Genomic DNA, 19802 nt, shown 5'->3' with positions numbered 1-19802 from the left:
AGGATGACAGGACAGGCAAGTACACTGCTTTGGGCCAATCATTGCAACCAGGTAGCACCTAAGACTGAAGCTAAGCACTAAGCAGGGCTGAGCCTGGTCAGTACCTGGATAGGAGACCTGGGTAAATGGGTTGCTGCTGGAAGAGGTGTTAATGAGGCCAGCGGGGGTGCTCACCCTGTGTTATGTGTGGGTCATAACGCCCCAGTATATTAGTGATGGGGGCACCATACTGTCAAAAAGTACCGTCCTTCAGATGAGACGTTAAACCGAGGTCCTGACACTCAGAATGAAACCCAGAATGTGCTTCGAAACAGAGTAGAGGTGTAACCCTGGCATCCTGGCCAAATTTGCCCATTGGCCTCTGTCCATCATCAAAGCATCCGAATCATGCCCATATACATATACTGATTGGCTTCATCACTCCATCTACTCTCCACATCCCCTCATCCAGGTGAATTATGCACATTGGTGATGGTTGAGGAGATATATAAAGCTCTGTTGGATCAATCAGTCAGCTCTGCAGCGTTTAATAATTTTTTTAATGTAAAAATGCGTTGGATGGACGCCTGACCATTACGCCACGTCTCACACTCACCTTATTTTCAATTTAACAGCTTTACTGTTAATATTGTGTACTATAATAACTGCAATACTAGTGACTATTGTGTTTTGTGTTTTTAAAGGGTTACTTCAGCGATTAGCATATGGCTTTGTATCAGTAGAAACCCTGAGATAAATTCAAATGATTGTGCTTTCCCCCCTCATACCCCCCTGAGACAAGAGATTTATGCATTTTATTTCTGGAAAAATTCCTCCTATGATGCAAATTGACGATATTTCCATCATAGGAGGAATGTTTGGGCAAAGGCTAAAGACTACAGCCAGCAGAGGTAGCCATTTCCGCATGTTTTGAACCCGCGCATGGGGGATGGAGATCACACTCAGAGCTGAGCTCGCAGCTACAGGCACTCATTTAAACGGAGCTATGGTGAGCAATGTAAGTCTTTTAACTTCTCAAATTAATTTCTATGAAAGTTAAGCTTGCAAAGGCATGAACTGAAACGCGCCAGACTAAACTCGCGTTGTGAATGTATCCCGTGAGTGTAGTCGCGATTACCTCAGCTCTCATCACGAGAGCTCATCAGCTCATTTATCTGACTCCTGCAGTTAGTGCTCAGTGCTGTGACACTCGCGCGGTGAAGGGCTGGGTTTTGATTCAAATTTCAAGAATCGATTCGATTCTGATTCTCAAGATCTTGAATTGATTATCATTATTCGATCCAATCTGATCCGACCCGATCTTTGAGATTTAGATAAGTGTTTTTCAAGAAAGCATTTTTTCCAGCTGTTACCTCAATATTACAGGACTGTAGTGATGCAACATATTGATATTTTCATTCATATATGACATTCAACTGCAAATTAATGGAGTATTGATGGTTGTAAAGAACAATCCCCCTTCCAGAGTGCTCTAGTCAGCGAACGCGCAATGTGGAGAGGCAGCCAGTACAACTTCCTTGGCAGTAAGCGCACGCTGCAGTGAGAACGGCTGTGGCGTAAGCCGCGTTCTCGACATATCCAGCAGCCCAAGTTTACTCGTCTACCTTACTCTAGTATTCTCTGTCAGGCGGCGCTTCTTCAGCACGGCGGTGGCGGTATAGTGACGAGAACTTCGGCTTGAGTTTGTTTACCTACTCTAGTATTCTCTGTCCGCGGCGGTTCTGGAGTTTTCAAAGCTGCCATGTTCGTTGTTTTAATGTCCTTCCACCTCGCGCGCATGCGTGAATTCAATGACGCGACAAATTAAAATTCACAGGGAGAATGTAGGTCTATTATTAAAATGATCCTCTGAGTTACGGATCCATCTTTAGAAATTAATATAAAAATCGATTCAGAATTGGTGAATCGATTGTTTCAACCCAGCCCCAAGCGTGGTGACTCACTCATTATATTGAACAGACAAGTTCAGTTTTTAATTGTAGTGTCTTCTCCAACTCAGTCACAGTAATCAAGTTGGTGGCTTTGGGAATGGCCTCACAGGGCAGCGAAGCATTCTGGGAATTGTAGTCTTTCATTCCCATGAGACAAAAATACATTTTCTGTCTTTTCTCAGTCTAGAAGGCACCAAATTAAAAAAGAATTTCACATTTCTACTACATTAATGACCCATTTTAAGTACAGATTTATCTTCCCAGTGCTGAAGTACCCCTTAAAGAGCAAAAACACATTCAGAGTGATCATCCCCTTAAAAAGAAAAAATGTCAAATTGGACACACAAGCTTAAATTCACTGAATGCTATTAGGTGGAAATACTTGTTCAAGGCCATGGAAAGACTGCTGTCAATGTGCTTCCCAACCTTTTCCTGAGCACTAACACTATCTCAACTTCCACTTATCATCAGTCCATTTTTTTGTTGTATCAGATGAATATTTCTATAGGGTTATAAAACAGTGTTGTTGTTTTACAGGTTTAATCCAGATGAACTTGCATTCCTCACAGAGTATGCTGCTGCCATGAGCCCAGTCACCCAGGCAACCAACATCTTGCAAGCAGAAGCAAATGCCCAGATGGGGTGACTACTTCCAACAATCAACGTGTTGACCGTCAAACGTGACCAGGTCAAGTTGCCATTGAAGTAGAGCAAGTCTCTGAGTGAATGCTTTACAGGTGGGAATAAAGCATTTTTTGTTAGGGTGACCTTGAGTTAACTGCAGCTGTGTTTCTTCCAAAATTGAAAACAACTTGGACAAAGGATGACACCGCAATCAGAATGAGACTACATGACAATAGTGAAAAATAAGTGTATGGGTACATTTTGTAATGTTGGCAAATTTACAAATCACTTATCGATGCATGGATAGTACATGAATCAATATTTTAAACCTCAAATTAAAACAAACTTAGATTGAGGTCATGACATGAAAGTGTATTAATCTTATCTAGGAAGGATCACAATGGACTTGTTGAAATCCTTCCCAGCTGTGTGCAAGCTGTCTGTGAAGTGGAACACAGCTCTACCTGCCTCAGCGGCCTGTGAAAGGCCATTTAGCATCGCAGGACTTGTATTCAGCCCAAGAACAGCGAGACTGCATTATGCAGAGATGCAAGATATTTGGAAGACAAAAAACAAATCATTTGCATGCTTGTTTGAATGTGCTATTTGCCAGACTATGCACTTAAAAGTCTATTTTAGCACAATTTTAATTCTGAAAAATCTTCAGATGAGATAAACAATCATGGAGTCTTCCCACATTCAAATTAAACAGTAGTTCAAATCTTTAAAGGTGCCCTAGAATGAAAAATTGAATTAACCTTGCCATGGTGAAATAATAAGAGTTCAGTACATGGACATCACATACTGTGAGTCTGAAACACCATTGCCCACTTCTTATGTAAATCTCATGAATCCAAAACTCCACTGAAAAAAAGTGCTTCTCAAAATAACGCCAACCGTGACGCAAGCATTGGGGATCATTTATATGCAGGCCCCAAACATTTGCATCTGTCCAAACATGTTCATTGTCAGGCGGAAATGGAGCGAATCATCAAAACAAGTTGCTCGCATGGACACACTTCATGTTCCAGGCTGTTCAGGAAACCTGAGGACTTTACATATCCTTCCCACAGATAAAAAGTGTCAACAGTCATGGTTGAGGTTTATTATAATCCGATACCACAACAAGTTCATTCAAGATCGTTCATTTGTTCGGCCCAAACTAAATAGTGTGTCTAATGACAAAGGGTAATATTATTTTGTAATACAAAATACAACCATAGATACGTTGCTTAGATCGTTCACTCGATCCTTCTAGCAAACGTCACCTTTTCCACCATATAAGTTAAAACGACAGTCATTTGACAAGGCTATTCATTTTGTAAAAATATAAGTTATATATTTATATTTTTGAGAACTGAAGTATGATGTTTCCTATGATGTTTTTGTCTATTTGTATTTCAGATTAGGCTACATCACAGTCACTGCGTAACGTTAGCCTACATTGTGACTAACGTTATATAAACATGCAATATCATTGCCGAAAAAAGACAAGTCTAAAATGTAGGCTGAATGACACACATTAAGCAGAACATCGCAAATGGAGATTGATAAAATGCAGCTTACTTGTTTATTGGTGTATTCAGATTGTCCGTGCGCGAGAGAGAGCTTGCGTGTATATGGTTGCCAGATTGGACATGTTTAGGTAAAAACCAGAGTATATATGGGTTTCTTTTCACAGAAAAGCTCTGTTTGGGGGATTTAATTACTGGCAACTGGACGAACTGCAGCTGATGAAGTGAAAACACCAAATAAACAAGTAGGCTACATTTTATCAATCTCCATTTTGGCGGAGGCGGTATAGTGACGAGAACTTCGGCTTGAGTTTGTTTACCTACTCTAGTATTCTCTGTCCGCGGCGGTTCTGGAGTTTTCAAAGCTGCCATGTTTGTTGTTTTAATGTACTTCCACCTCGCGCACATGCGTGAATTCAATGACGCGACAAATTAAAATTCACAGGGAAAATGTAGGCCTATTATTAAATCGATCCTCTGAGTTACGGATCGATCTTTAGAAATTAATATAAAAATCGATTCAGAATTGGTGAATCGATTGTTTCAACCCAGCCCCAAGCGTGGTGACTCACTCATTACATTGAACAGACACGTTCAGTTTTTAATTGTAGTGTCTTCTCCAACTCAGTCACAGTAATCAAGTTGGTGGCTTTGGGAATGGCCTCACAGGGCAGCGAAGCATTCTGGGAATTGTAGTCTTTCATCCCCATGAGACAGAAATAGATTTTCTGTCTTTTCTCGGTCTAGAAGGCACCAAATTCAAAAAGATTTTCACATTTCTACTACATTAATGACCCATTTTAAATACAGATTTATCTTCCCAGTGCTGAAGTACCCCTTCAGCTCTGTCTGGGGGATTTAATTACTGAAATCTGGCAACTGCACGAACTGCAGCTGATGAAGTGAAAACACCAAATAAACAAGTAGGCTACATTTTATCAATCTCCATTTTGAGATGTTTTGCTTAAAGTTTAATTTAGTCGGTCTGTGTTGTGTCAGGACGGTCAGGACTCACGAGCCGCTTTACTGAACTGCTGTGAGCTGCTGAAATAAGCCAATCAGAGCAGAGCTCAACATTAATATTCATGACCCTTCCAAATAAGGCAAAAACAGAGCATTACATCCTAGGGACAATTTATAGGGTTGTAAATGGACCTGTAAAACTGTGTCTGGACAATTTTTCCCCTCAAATAAGCCAAATACCCTCTATGTAGATATCAGAGAACAATTTAACACATTGTTTCAAATCATTCTAGGGCACCTTTAAATTGTAAACTTTTTTTTTTTTTACTGTTAACTAAAAAAAAGGGGGTGGTGGGCACCTTAACATTTACCCATTTTTCATTTAATTTTTAAATGAAAGAAACTAAAACTGAACATAAACTTGATGCTGTTCTTTTCATATAGAAAGATGTTCTTGATGCTGTTCTGCCATACTAATAGTGATACACCGAACATGATTTTTAATAGCCGATTGGACCATTTTAGTAATTTCTGTTTAGATATCTGTACTTTTACTCAAGTTTGGCTTTTAGGTACTTCATCCACCTCACGCAAACGCACAGTGTTCCCTAAAAGAATCAGGTGTCCTCAGCTGCAGAATGTTACCATAGAAACAGGACACTTCCAAGCTTCACATAAAGGAATATGCAGCATTTTGTGATAGTGATACACACAAGCATACCACTGCACAACATACCATGAAGGGTATTCAGAAGCAACACATTAATAACAAAAGACTTTACAGTTCCTGTAGCTACTAATATCAGGTGTATATAACGTTTGGATAGAAAGCTTGTTATTCCTGCTGGTAGGACTTTAAGGATGATGAAAATCAAGAACACACTCCAATACAGAGGATAAAAATGCCTGTCTGTGGCTGTACCCTGGTGAATAGCACTTAAAGGGTACATAACACAGTTTCTGCCAATCTCATATTAATCTTTAGTACTTACAGATAGTATTGCATCCTTCATATCTCAAAAGAGTCTTTAGTTTGATCATATTTATAATAGACAGATACCCTGTAACGATTTCTTTTGAAAACAGTCGAACTTGTGAAGGCATGGAGTGGGCGGCGCTAAAAGTCACAAACACACACACCATTGCATTATCCCTGGATAACTTTCGATGCACAATTATTGTTCACATTATATGCACTTATATGCAATTAGATGGCCGATCGCCAACAAAACACAGACAAGTTTACTTCGATGCTGCCCTGGAAAAACAAACTTCATCCACTGTTTCCTTAACACTGGCTTATTTGGGAAGCTGAACATGCTTCTTTAGTGACATTGTTGATTTCGTGGTCTAAAAACAAAATGACAGCGCTGCCAATGGCTTCCGTAACCCGAACGAAGCTCATTAATGGGCGCGCTCTTGCTCTCGCTCTGGTTGATGTGCACACATGCTCATCCGGGAGTGTCTCGCCCTATAGAAGTGCCCATACAAGGAATTCCGAAGGAACGTACAAGGAACTTGTTCGAATCCTAAAGGAGTGTATTTAGCATTTGTTTTTATTTTGCCCATTTTTAGCATGAGAATCCAACTCTTTAACAGTGTAAATAAGTCAGAATGTATGAAATAGCATTAGGCACCCCTTTTAAATGGCAAAATCACACTAGATCTCATCTGATAGAACAGATCCCACTAGATAAACGATGTCAAGTTGTGATGTTCAATCAAATGAACGCCTCAAGTTTAAAGAAATGCAAACTAAAGAAACTGATGGATAGAATATTTATAAAACATTTTAATTTTCACATGATAGAACCAGATCAATTTTCCCAAGAGCATCTTGAGCTTTAGGTTTTAGCTCAAGTCTCTCTATAGCTCAACAAACCTACCACCCTTTTGGTTATCAATTCATTTCAGTTATCATGTTTACCCACTAGGTAACACCACCCCATAATTTGGTGCCTCAACAGTATGACTTAAATTGCTCACCTCGGACAGCCAACTGAGACTGAACTCCAAACTTCCAAAGTAATTCCTGCTCTATCAGTAATCTTGAGCTTTGTCAATCCCTTCAGTTTGAAGAGGATCATTCACCACATCTTATGTTCGGTTTCTCCACTCGGGGAGGCCGCCACCCAGACCAGCGCCTGGCTCCTCAGGCATAGTCCGCTTTGATCTGCAAGGCCTGAACAGGCTGCTATTGTGGCTCTGTTGAAAACCTCCAGCGGCCCCTAATCCCTGGCAGCTCCATTTCCAGCAAATTCACCTTAAACAGGCCCATTTAAATTGAAAAAATAAAAATAAACAATTCACAGAATTTAGCCTGGGTTTAAAATGTACACACTTGAACAGCCTTTTTAGGAGAGAGAGCAAGCAATTTTTTGTATCACGAGCTTTAGCAGCATTTCAAAATGGTAATCACTGCTGAAAGATCCACTGAAAATAAAACCTGCACTTAAAAGATTAACAATCTATAACATTATAAATCCCTAATTCACACATTTGAGAATTCTTTAAGAAGATTCGGAGGGAGTTAAGGGAACCTTCGAGCTTACTACCCCAAATTTTGAGGCCCCTAAGCTTTCACTTCATTGCTCCGGAGAAGGCGAATCATGACCATGCATGTGAACGTGCAAAATTGTTCAGAAATAAGGCTTGATCCAAAAAGAAAATCCACCAGGACATAATGACTTCCGTGCATATGCAGCCCTTACTGTAATTATCAACAGCTTGCCAGCCCAAATGTGCTCAGTGTTCAGCCCTGCTCCGTTAAGGGTTGAGTAAAACCAACCCACTGGGTAATGAAGATACCTGTGCTTAGACTTGAGAACAACCAGTCACACTGCTCATGTTGCACGAGTTAACAGCATCAGCTGAAGCTAATTTCAAAAGAAATGTTTGCGTGACTTGTACAAAACATTTGCAGAACCTTAAACACGGGACACCGATATTTACCTTCAATAACTGAAACATGTTTTGGACAGTTTACAGCACATTTTTCACAATAAGATAATGAAAATCAAATCATCATTAACAGCACACCATTTTTGTGCCCCAATCTTCCAGAAGATCGATATTTCTATTTAATCATTGCCTGTCTAGTCACATTAACATATTTTTTTTTTACTCTGCACAGTAGTTTAAGAATTATTATTTTTTACACAAGACACATTTGTCTTTCAACCAAGAAGTTAGTCTTTTCTTACCGTCTGCTGTTTTCTGAAGCTCATATTTCTTGCTAGATAAGAAATATTTGGCAACGTCCAATCAGATTTCAAATTCCCTCACCAAATGCAGTGGATATAATGCTTTAACGGCAAAGCTGTATGAAAGCACTTGACGAAAGAATCATAAATCTTGTCTATAGGTCAGCTTGATCCTGTTTATAAACTCTTAGTCATTAGTCTTTGGTTGAGAAAGTTTGCATGTAAGCTGATGCTTTAATCTTATATCTGTTAATAAGTTGTGGGGCTATTTAATGGAGCTATAATTAAATCTCTGAAAGCAGTGGATAAGAGAGAGCGACACTGTATCTTTTTCTGCCAAAAGGCAAAAAGACCCTTAATTTTCAAGCGCTACCATAATGTGACTTTGATGTCTAAATAAACTTTACACTTTTTTGTTTCCTTTTTTTCCTACACATGCAAAATATTTGCATTCCCTGTTAGTAGAATCATAATAAGACTTCATCATAAGTATGATGCCACCGATTATTGAATTTACCCTAATAAACGTGAAGGTCTATTAATTTATCAGTACCAGCATATATGTACAAAACTCAAACACACACACACACCCACACACAAACACACACACAAAACAGGTAATGCTATGTTACCTGAAATAACCAACACACAGTTCTATTACACATTAAACATTAATAAAAACCAGGTAAACCGGGTGTAATTTAGCTTCACCAGGCTGACAAACATGTGTGTACTTGTGTGCATGTGTCTCTCTCTCTCTCTTTATATCAAGGGTGTGAATTTTCCCTGGCGCCAATCGGCTACCTGTGCTCACTGACTGCTGGCCTGGTTATGGGAGGTCCTCTGTGAGTATGAGCACTTTGGATGCTGTCTTCAGGGCAACCTGACGGCTGTTGCCTAGTCATCAGATTTCTGAGTTTTGATGTCTCACTGCACAGTTTTTTGTAAGTACATGAATGCATTCGGTAAATATGTGTGGGGTGCCTCAAGGCTCAGTACTTAGCCCGTTTTTGATCAGTCGTTGGACTTAATCATAAAGGCATAGAGTTTGTTCTATCACTGCAGATGCTGTGCAAGACTATCCATCGTTCCAGCCTGACAACACCATGATCACGACTTGCATCTATGACTGTATTTCAGACATCTCTGCCTTGAAGAAGAATCGCAACTTTTAAGGTTCAATGACACAAAAATAAATAAGAAACTTGGGGTTAATGTTTGATGACCAGTTGAACTTCACTGCCAATGTTGTTGACTAGTCCAGCAGATTTGTTTTACAACATCACAAAATAGACCCCAAGTGTCCAGGTATGCTGCACAGCTGTTTACCCTATTTCCACCAAGGCATTTTGAGTGCTGGTTCAGAGCCAGAGCCTAGTTTAAAATCAGTTCTGTCTTTTGACACCCGAAGCACCAGCTCTTAACCAGGAAAAGTGGTTCTTAAGTAGCACCAAAACAATACTGGTCTAGAAGGAAGAACACTTGAGTCAGGTGCTAGGGACAGGGTTACCGTGACCAACAAGACGAACACAAACTTGTGACCGGCATTTTTGAAATAGCAGCTAATCGAGCTAATAGCAGCTGAATCGTAATCTCCATCTTTTACTGAGAGCTGCACGAACACGTTGGATTCGCCGTGTTGGAATGTAGATATAAGTTCGCAAAGCCATGCGTATCAATAGCAACGCAACGTCTACCATTGTGGAACCAAATGGAAGGCTTGTTCGAGATCCATCTGCGCTGCACAGGCCGATCGATGTATGACATCAATGTACTGCAAGAACGGTTGGAGAGTATACAACTCCTTATCTCAAAACAATTCTGGTGTGTTTGTGTTTGCCGCTGCCACCCTAGTGTTGCTGGGAAAGATGATACGTATACAGTGACCAAGACCTGGCTTTGTTGTGGCCATCTAGCACGTGGAAAGGCAAACCGCTTCTTTGAAGGCTTGTCAGTCGAACCAACCCCGAACCGTCAATAGCTCTGAACTAGCACCCGGTTCATGCTGGTGGAAAAGTGGTGTGTGTGTTTAGTTTACTCCAATGCAGTGGTTCTTAATCTCTTGGACTCCTAGGCTCCCCACTCTCCACAATATTCACAGCGAGGTCAGCTCCCTGTTTTATTTAAAGCAATAAGAAGTGTTAACAGTTTTATATATCAGTATCTTTTTATATATGCATATATAGATTTTTAAATATAAAACTGTTCTAAGCACTTTGTTTTATGATGTATAGTGACAGTGATTATTTTACTCCATTAATAATCGGTATACGTTAATATTACAAACTTTCTTTTCTTTTCATTTATTTTAGATTCATTGTCAGTACCGGCTTCGTCTGCCATTACCAAAGACTATTTTTGACCCAGGAAAACCCCTGAAAAGCAAACTATTTAACCCTAATTTGACGCAAATCTTATCCTATTTAACACTGATGAAATATCCTAATGAACACAACGTGAAGAACATGAAAGTGTAGGATCTCACCCTTTCCTACCACAGGGAGTGCAGAATTATTAGGCAAATGAGTATTTTGACCACATCATCCTTGTTATGCATGTTGTCTTACTCCAAGCTGTATAGGCTGGAAAGCCTACTATCAATTAAGCATATTAGGTGATGTGCATCTCTGTAATGAGAAGGGGTGTGGTCTAATGACATCAACACCCTATATCAGGTGTGCATAATTATTAGGCAACTTCCTTTCCTTTGACAAAATGGGTCAAAAGAAGGACTGGACAGGCTCAGAAAAGTCAAAAATAGTGAGATATATTGCAGAGGGATGCAGCAGTCTTAAAATAGCCAAGCTTCTAAAGCGTGATCATCGAACAATCAAGCGTTTCATTCAAAATAGTCAACAGGGTCGCAAGAAGCGTGTGGAAAAACCAAGGCGCAAAATTACTGCCCGTGAACTGAGAAAAGTCAAGCGTGCAGCTGCCAAGATGCCACTTGCCACCAGTTTGGCCATATTTCAGAGCTGCAACATCACTGGAGTGCCCAAAAGCACAAGGTGTGCAATACTCAGAGACATGGCCAAGGTAAGAAAGGCAGAAAGTCGACCACCACTGAACAAGACACACAAGCTGAAACGTCAAGACTGGGCCAAGAAATATCTCAAGACTGATTTTTCTAAGGTTTTATGGACTGATGAAGTCTGATGAGTCTTGATGGGCCAGATGGATGGGCCCGTGGCTGGATTGGTAAAGGGCAGAGAGCTCCAGTGCGACTCAGACGCAAGCAAGGTGGAGGTGGAGTACTGGTTTGGGCTGGTATCATCAAAGATGAGCTTGTGGGGCCTTTTCGGGTTGAGGATGGAGTCAAGCTCAACTCCCAGTCCTACTGCCAGTTTCTGGAAGACACCTTCTTCAAGCAGTGGTACAGGAAGAAGTCTGCATCCTTCAAGAAAAACATGATTTTCATGCAGGACAATGCTCCATCACACACGTCCAAGTACTCCACAGCGTGGCTGGCTGGAAAGGGTATAAAAGAAGAAAATCTAATGATATGGCCTCTTTGTTCACCTGATCTGAACCCCATTGAGAACCTGTGGTCCATCATCAAATGTGCGATTTACAAGAAGGGAAAACAGTACACCTCTCTGAACAGTGTCTGGGAGGCTGTGGTTTCTGCTGCACGCAATGTTGATGGTGAACAGATCAAAACACTGACAGAATCCATGGATGGCAGGCTTTTGAGTGTCCTTGCAAAGAAAGGTGGCTATATTGATCACTGATTTGTTTTTGTTTGGTTTTTGAATGTCAGAAATGTATATTTGTGAATGTTGAGATGTTATATTGGTTTCACTGGTAAAAATAAATAATTGAAATGGGTACAAATTTGTTTTTTGTTAAGTTGCCTAATAATTATGCACAGTAATAGTCACCTGCACACACAGATATCCCCCTAAAATAGCTAAAACTAAAAACTAAAACTTCCAAAAATATTCAGCTTTGATATTAATGAGTTTTTTGTGTTCATTGAGAACATGGTTGTTGTTCAATAATAAAATTAATCCTCAAAAATACAACTTGCTTAATAATTCTGCACTCCCTGAAGTACAAAAAAAAGTCCTCACAAACATTCTAGCTACAGCCACAACAACCATTTTAATCTGTGCTCACTTTGGTCGCTCACTCTTCATGTTAATGTGTAAATTCTCCTCACACTTCCCTGAGCAGACAAACAAACTACGAAAGCCCTGGGAGGCCTGCAGTTCCCTCACATGCTCTGCGCGCACACTCCCCCGCGCATATGTGCCGCACGCACACACAGTATGCCTAAAGGTAAACAACCTGCTTATGGGAGAAAAAACCGTGGGAGGGATTTTCCCTTTTGCTCTCTCCTTTTCTCGCTCACTCACGCACCTAAGGCAGGGCTCAGCTGTCACTTATGAAGTTGGCCAACACAGCCTGTCCGGTTAGAGAACGGTCCACGACAGTCGCGCTAACCCCTCTGTCAGCACGAACTACGGCCGCGTATCTCGCCATTTCCCAGGATACAGGGCTCCTTCTCGTCGAGAGCTACACTAATCACTTCGCGCGCAGACAGAGCAGCAACGTATGTCACTGAGGGAGAGGGACAGACCACCATAAACAGAGGGAGAGGTGATGAAAAGTATCGTTTACACACTCTTATCAGCACTCACGCCAGACGAAAAGAGAAAAAATGTCTCATAAAAGTGAGATAATTAGGCACAGTTCAACAGGAGAGGGGAGAGACCCTCTTAGAGGAGACCAGTGGCGGAGTGAGTAAGTTTAAAAAACGGACAAATCCCATGCCTGACTGCACGCACCCGTCCCCCTTCGTCCATCAATGGTTTGCTCCATGAGAAGCCGTGGAGTCACTGTTGCTGTCTACCTCCCCATAGCAATACAGAGTAGAGAGAAAATGTATACGACTGCCTGAAAATCTGAACACAGTGTGAGGCTGAAGCAACAGTCGTGACTCATGCTTTGAAGACGTGCCAATTAATTCAATATTTTTTAAAGATTCGTGAGCTTCCCACAGCACAAATATAACCAAAGTTAATCGTAGAAATCTGACACGATTCAAGGAATACACAAAATATGCAAAACTACATTTTTTAAATGTTAATCACGAGGCTGTCTGGAAACAAGGAATATATGAGACCTGTAGGGTGGGAGCATATTGTTTGACATTCATGGTTTATATGCCTTGATTTAGGATGTTTACTTTAACCTTATAAATCCTACTCCATAATATTTGATACACCAATTTAAGGCATCTAAAATTCTCAACATGATCAAAATGTTGCAGGAAAAACTCCTGTACGCAATCCAAGTCTTTCATCTGGTAAAAGGCCTTTTAGTATTATTCTAAAAACATCCACCTTAGGTTTTGCTGTAAAATCTTTACTTAAAAGCAAGCTATAGGGTAGCACTGTTATGACAATTTTGTATGATAATCGTATTGATAAAGTCGATATATTTGAAAGCCGACATATTTGAAAAAGACACATTGGCTGATAACTCTAAATCCAAATGATTTAATTTTTGACAGCCTGATTGCAAAAACAAAAGTCTCACCCCTAAAAGCCATGGCCCAAGCACAATTTTAATGTTCTTATTATAATACTATGTATCCTATATGACAGACTTACGCTATACGTCACACTTAAAGGGGTACTTCAGCGCTGGGAAGATGAATCTGTATTTAAACTGGGTCATCAATGTAGTAGAAATGTGGAATTATTTTTTAAAATTTGGTGCCTTCTAGACTGAGAAAAGACAGAAAATGTATTTTTGTCTCATGGGGATGAAAGACTACAATTCCCAGAATGCTTCGCTGCCCTGTGAGGCCATTCCCAAAGCCACCAACTTGATTACTATGACTGAGTTGGAGAAGACACTACAATTAAAAACTGAACGTGTCTATTCAATATAATGAGTGAGTCACCGCACGAGTATCACAGCACTGAGCACTAACTGCAGGAGTCAGATAAATGAGCTGATGAGCTCTCGTGATGAGAGCTGAGGTAATCGCGACTACACTCGCGGCATACATTCACAACGCGAGTTCAGTCTGGCGCGTTTCAGTTCATGCCTTTGCAAGCTTAACTTTCATAGAAATTAATTTGAGAAGTTAAAAGACTTACATTGCTCACCATAGCTCCGTTTAAATGAGTGCCTGTAGCTGCGAGCTCAGCTCTGAGTGTGATCTCCATCCCCCATGTGCGGGTTCAAAACATGCGGAAATGGCTCTCTCTGCTGGCTGTAGTCTTTAGCCTTTGGCCAAACATTCCAGACTTTTCCAGAAATAAATTGCATAAATCTCTTGTCTCAGGGGGATATGAGGGGGGAAAGCACATTTATTTGAATATACTCCAGGGTTTCTACTGATACAAAGCCATATGCTAATCGCTGAAGTAACCCTTTAACTGCATTTTCCTTGTGTGTGTGTGTGTGTGTGTGTGATTCCAATCATATTTCAAGCGATTAAACAGTGTGCATCTGAAATGTCTCATCTGAATGATATAATCCAGTGTTTAACGAATTGAATATATTGGCCACTTTTTCTTATCGGGCTGATAATTTCTCATTAGTGCCTGTGCGAATCGGTCAAATGAAGAATCTAAATAAATATATCTATGATCGCACAGGTATTTTGACCATATTCGGCAGAAGTAATGGTGCTGGGGAATACTAGATGAGATTTGTATTTCATTTCTGGGTAAACTATCTTTAATTGATGTGTGACAACACCGGTAATACCGGTATCACCAGTGGGAGCTTTTAATTAGCTGATTCTAAACCGGAAGTAAAATGTGCATGGCCGCTCAGGCATTTATAATGGTGTGAAGCAAAGCAAGTGTTTTCAATTAATTCCCATGGAAGTTGAGTTTCCATAGGAATGAACGAAAAAAGCGCCATCGGACACGCACTGTGAATCACAGTGCGGCCGTAAATGCTGTATTAAGCAGACATGTTCAGTTTTTAATTAAAGTGTTTGTTCTCTAACTGAACTAAATTCTTTTATTGAACATCGGTTACACAGTCTATCGCAGCAAGCCTAGTCCCATGCAAACAAGCCTAGTATCAAATAGGGTCAATGCATTCTTATGCAGTTTGAGAAAGAATCAATGTTTGTTATTTTATAACTGCATTATCTTTGATAGTGATAATAAAAAACAAAGATAATGAAATCTACCTGTTTGCCATCTTCATATCTTCATTCATGCACACATCCTGTCATGCACACACATTTTTTATTTACAAAGTTGAATGCTTTTGTTTTATCATAATCTATTTGAAAACCACCGTTCACTACACCACTTCACAGTCTCCACAGTTCTTTTTTCCTTTTCAGTGTAATTGCACCCTTGAGCAAGCACTTAATTCTCCAATAGCCTCCATAGTACTTTTTTCGCCTCCTATGACCCCGGGCTGCAGTCTTGCAAAGGAACAAGCGTTAAATTGAATACAAATGAAATACTGAATTTGAACCACGAAAAGAGATTGTTTTGTTGTTCTGAGCCTCATCGGCATTAAATTATACAAACTGTAATGTTGATATCAAAAGATCACAGATTCCATAACATAAAACAGGTCAAGCAAAACCCGATAATTATGGGGAAAATTGTTGGGAGAGTACAACTTAAGTATGCGGAAGCAATAAAGAAATGTCTGACTATGACTACGGCTAAGAAAGCAGGTGTCAGCCCCGTACAATCAGCACAAACACTTTGAATGAAAACACAGCCGTGCTCATGCAACCATCATATAAGCTTAGCCGACTGCCTTTTTTCCCCAAACTGAACTGAGAAGCCATTAGGGTCTTTGACTAATGTCATGCAAGTCAGTGATTATCCTCGTATTAGGAGGGAGGTCTGTCAATTCCGCTGGTTTCCAAGCAACTCAGTGATTAGCATGAGCATTTGTCCATACATAAGGAAATGGAGCACATTACATTTTAGCCGTAGGTTTTTGCATTTGATTATAGCTCGTGTAATATTGATGACTAGTATGTAAACAAAACATACCATCTGACAGCTTTTCCTACATCTGTGGACCTATGTTGTACACACCGCTTCTTAAATGCACACAGAGACGCAGGTAAATACTGCTGCAATTTTCTGCTTTACCAATTTATTACATTTTTAGCTAATTTAATTCACAGAAGCTCCTATTTCTTTTCCACTCCTCCAATCTTTGGCATGACAAATTGTTTGTTTAATGTCGCTGGTTGGATTTACTTGCAATAATCTTATTAACCGGGACTACTACAAACTAAGAATATAAGCCTGTTTGTGAAAATAGAATGAATTACATTTTATCTGAATTAATACTTTGAAAATTAAAAAAGAAATAAGACAAGAAAAGTGTGGAAAGTCCTTCTAAAGTACCAAGAACAACAACACAGCAAAATCGGATTATGTAACAAGAATAAAAACACAAAAACCATACTGTTAATTATTTTGAGTGCGAAAATTAAACTGCAAATTAAAACACAGCACGGACAGATGTGGTGGAGGCACAGTCAGGTTTGCCATTACCATGACAACTAAAGTCTGTCGAAGTACCACAATAAATCTCGTACAAGCATATGCACAAAAAAAGAAACTGGACAGTCAGGCCAGGAATTTTTTTACCTGCACCAACTGTCCCTCATTCATATTTGAAATGCCTCAAAGCTGAATACCTTGCATGTTTGAACAAAAGTAACTTCTTACCGTTGCAGAGATGACAATAGTTGACAGTTGTGTGACTTCAACATTAAGAGGACTATTTTAACTACTGTTTTAGAATCTGCTTCTACCTTTACATTTGTTCGTTTAACAGAAGCCTTTATCCAAATGTGAATAAAACAAGCGGTAGATAAACTACTGAGTGACAAGAAACAAGCTACAAGGCGCACAATAGCTTGAAGACAATCAAACAAACAAATTATTTCACCACAAAACAATGTATGAACAAATGGGCTGAATCATTAAAATTAATACCCAATATTATGTTGAGAGTAATTCGATTTTTGCCTTGGCACACGTGAGGCTGCATGTGATATAATGTGACATAAACAAGGGTGATGTAACTTTTAGTCATGCCACCACTAGTCGGAGAAAATATCTTGTTACTGGAAGCGCTAGACTATTTTGAAAAGCAGCTGAGCTATTGTGACGCTACATAGATGCAGTCCAGTCCAATCACAACTTCTAGTTGGTTACTCCACAACACTGGATGATTATGTACGTATTTCCTCCTATAAGGTTTGCTACGGCTGGACCCACAGTTTCTGCTGTTGCCAGTTCAGGTTATTTGAGCTGCTGCATGATCTGCTGACTTACTTGATCTAGGGCTCCAGAGGGATGCTCATTGAGGGGAACACTATGGCTGTGGTCCACTGGGTTTATGAGGTGGGAGAGGTCTCAAGGAGAGGGGGCTACGGCGCCACACCCTCTCTGTCATGCAGAACCATCCCACCGGGGGGAGGCAGCAGAGAATGGACACCCAATGCAACCTGTGGAAGAAGCAAAGTATTGTGTTAGATTTCACTGGTGTGGCGACAAATCAGGTCTTATCCTGGCTATCCCATTGGCTGAAATTACTTAATAGGTACTTTCTTTAGCACCTGATTACAATTCTTACAAAAATCATGTTATGATAAATCTTGTTTGAACTACTTTATAATGACCATTTAAGGTCCCATGGCATGAAAATTTAATTTTATGAGGTTTTTCAACATTAATGAGTTCGGCCTAGCTTGAATATAGCCAGTGACTAAAACGATCAACTTCACGTTGTTTCTGTTGCTACACTGTGTAACTTTCTCAAAGCGCTCTCAACAAATCGGTACAATAACACTTTCTCAGCAATCTTTCCCCAGCTCGGTACAATAACACTTTCTCAGCAATCTTTCCCCAGCTCTCCATGTCTCTGCCTGGACTGGCAGGCAGGTAGCGCTGCAGCTGCTTGCGCCTGACTAAACCACGCCCCCTCCGCACAATTTCTTTTCAAATGCAGATGTCAGCCAATCACAACAGTGGGTGTTTTCACTGCTGTCTCACAGCAGACACGCCCCTTGAAACAGAGCATTCAAGCCAGAGGGCTAATATCAGTATAGAAAAAATGCCTTTTGTTTCTAAATTATGTTTTTTTTTATGTAAAAGTCATACTAACAATATAAATACACCTCAGGAAACATTATAAAATAATAAAACGATCCATGCCATGGGACCTTTAATGTATTAGTTAGCTTATGTACTGGTACTAGGATACTGGTCCCCGATTAGCCTGATAGCTTAGTCCTTAGTGTATACATGATTTTGCCTAACCCTACATGTCACAGTCATCTTTAATGTAATTACATGGTAATTTAAGTGTCAAAAGTCTAAATATTTCAGTTATAAAAAGAATGTAATGTCAGTTATTCATATTAATAAAAAGCTTTCAAATTTCAATAAAATTTCTTCATTTGTTTCTCGAAGATGAACAAGAAGTCTTTTGGGTTTGGAACAACATGACATGAGCATGTAAATCATAATGAAAAATATAAAGAATATCAAAACAAGCCTGCATTTCAGTTGTCACCCACATCCTGTTAAATTTCACATATAGTGGAATTCTTTAGCTTTAGCTAAATGTATTTATTTATTTTAAAGTTAAAATGATAATTTTAATTATTTCATTTTATGTCTTGTTTGTATTTTGTCTATTTAATTTATAATCTTCCATAATGTGCTTGTGCTTTTTAATAAACTAAACTACTTAGGTTGGGTTAGCTACTATTTACTTATAAAGGAAAAGGTAACAAAAATGCAGAAATAAACAGGGAAGTTATGTAACATCTGGCATGAATGTCATGCTATTAGTGAATGTGAAAATTCAACACACACCAAATCAGAGTAGTCTAAGATGCTTATTGGTGCAAAATAGTTTTTTTTTTTTTTCATTGCATTGCATTGCCATAGCAACAGTTAAGTCTGTTAGACTACATCTAGTTATAAGCCACACCAGGGCTTGGTAAAGTGTTCATACCATTGCACCATATCCCCATCAATACAGATAATGACTTCACGGAGGACCTTGAAGATTAAAAAGTATGCAAACGTTTTCTGCCCTTGAAAACAGGCAGATTAGTCCATCTAGTTTTCATCATTAATGTATGTCTACAGCATTGGGAGTGAAACACTTTTCATCTTCACAGGCCACACAAAATGGGTCTAGAAAGATCCAACTGTTTTTCAAAAAAGGAGACTGTGGTGGATGTTTTAAACTAAAGTTATTGAAGTGTATAGAGTTTGTCTAGGTCATTGAGTCAGTGTCTGTAAAACCTAATGTGGCCGACTTACTTGATCTAGGGCTCCAGGGGGATGTTCATTGAGGGGAACACTATGGCTCGTGTCCACTGGATTGATGGGATTGGGACTGGAGGACAGAGAGGGGGTTACAGAACCATACCCTCCCTGTCATGTGGAACCATCCCACTAGGGGAGGCAGGAGGAAAGGGGCGCTCACTGCAACCTGTGGATGAATCACAAAGAGAAAATGACCTACAAAACAACAACGTCTTGCAAATCACTGTCCTGGCGAACGCCTCTTAAGACACATTATCT

General features: G+C 39.8%; 1 protein-coding gene across 3 annotated transcripts in view; it reads right to left on the bottom strand.

Moving 5' to 3' along the window:
- Positions 1 to 19802, bottom strand: part of ncoa1 (nuclear receptor coactivator 1) — a 75110-nt gene that overhangs the window by 42281 nt on the left and 13027 nt on the right. For 2 of the 3 annotated variants that reach the window (XM_067417848.1, XM_067417850.1), the window contains exons 2-3: positions 19539 to 19710; positions 17535 to 17707 (exon numbers count right to left, since the gene is read on the bottom strand). The gene's annotated coding sequence lies outside the window, so the exon portion shown is untranslated. Of the gene's footprint in view, positions 1 to 12597; positions 12745 to 17534; positions 17708 to 19538; positions 19711 to 19802 lie in introns of those variants that run through there. The other variant, XM_067417849.1, reaches the window with a different exon arrangement.

Source organism: Pseudorasbora parva, chromosome 15 (assembly GCF_024679245.1).
Source record: "Pseudorasbora parva isolate DD20220531a chromosome 15, ASM2467924v1, whole genome shotgun sequence".
NCBI lineage: Eukaryota > Metazoa > Chordata > Actinopteri > Cypriniformes > Gobionidae > Pseudorasbora > Pseudorasbora parva.
The sequence above is the reverse complement of the archived record's forward strand: the minus strand, read 5'-3'. Positions and strand labels throughout refer to the sequence as shown.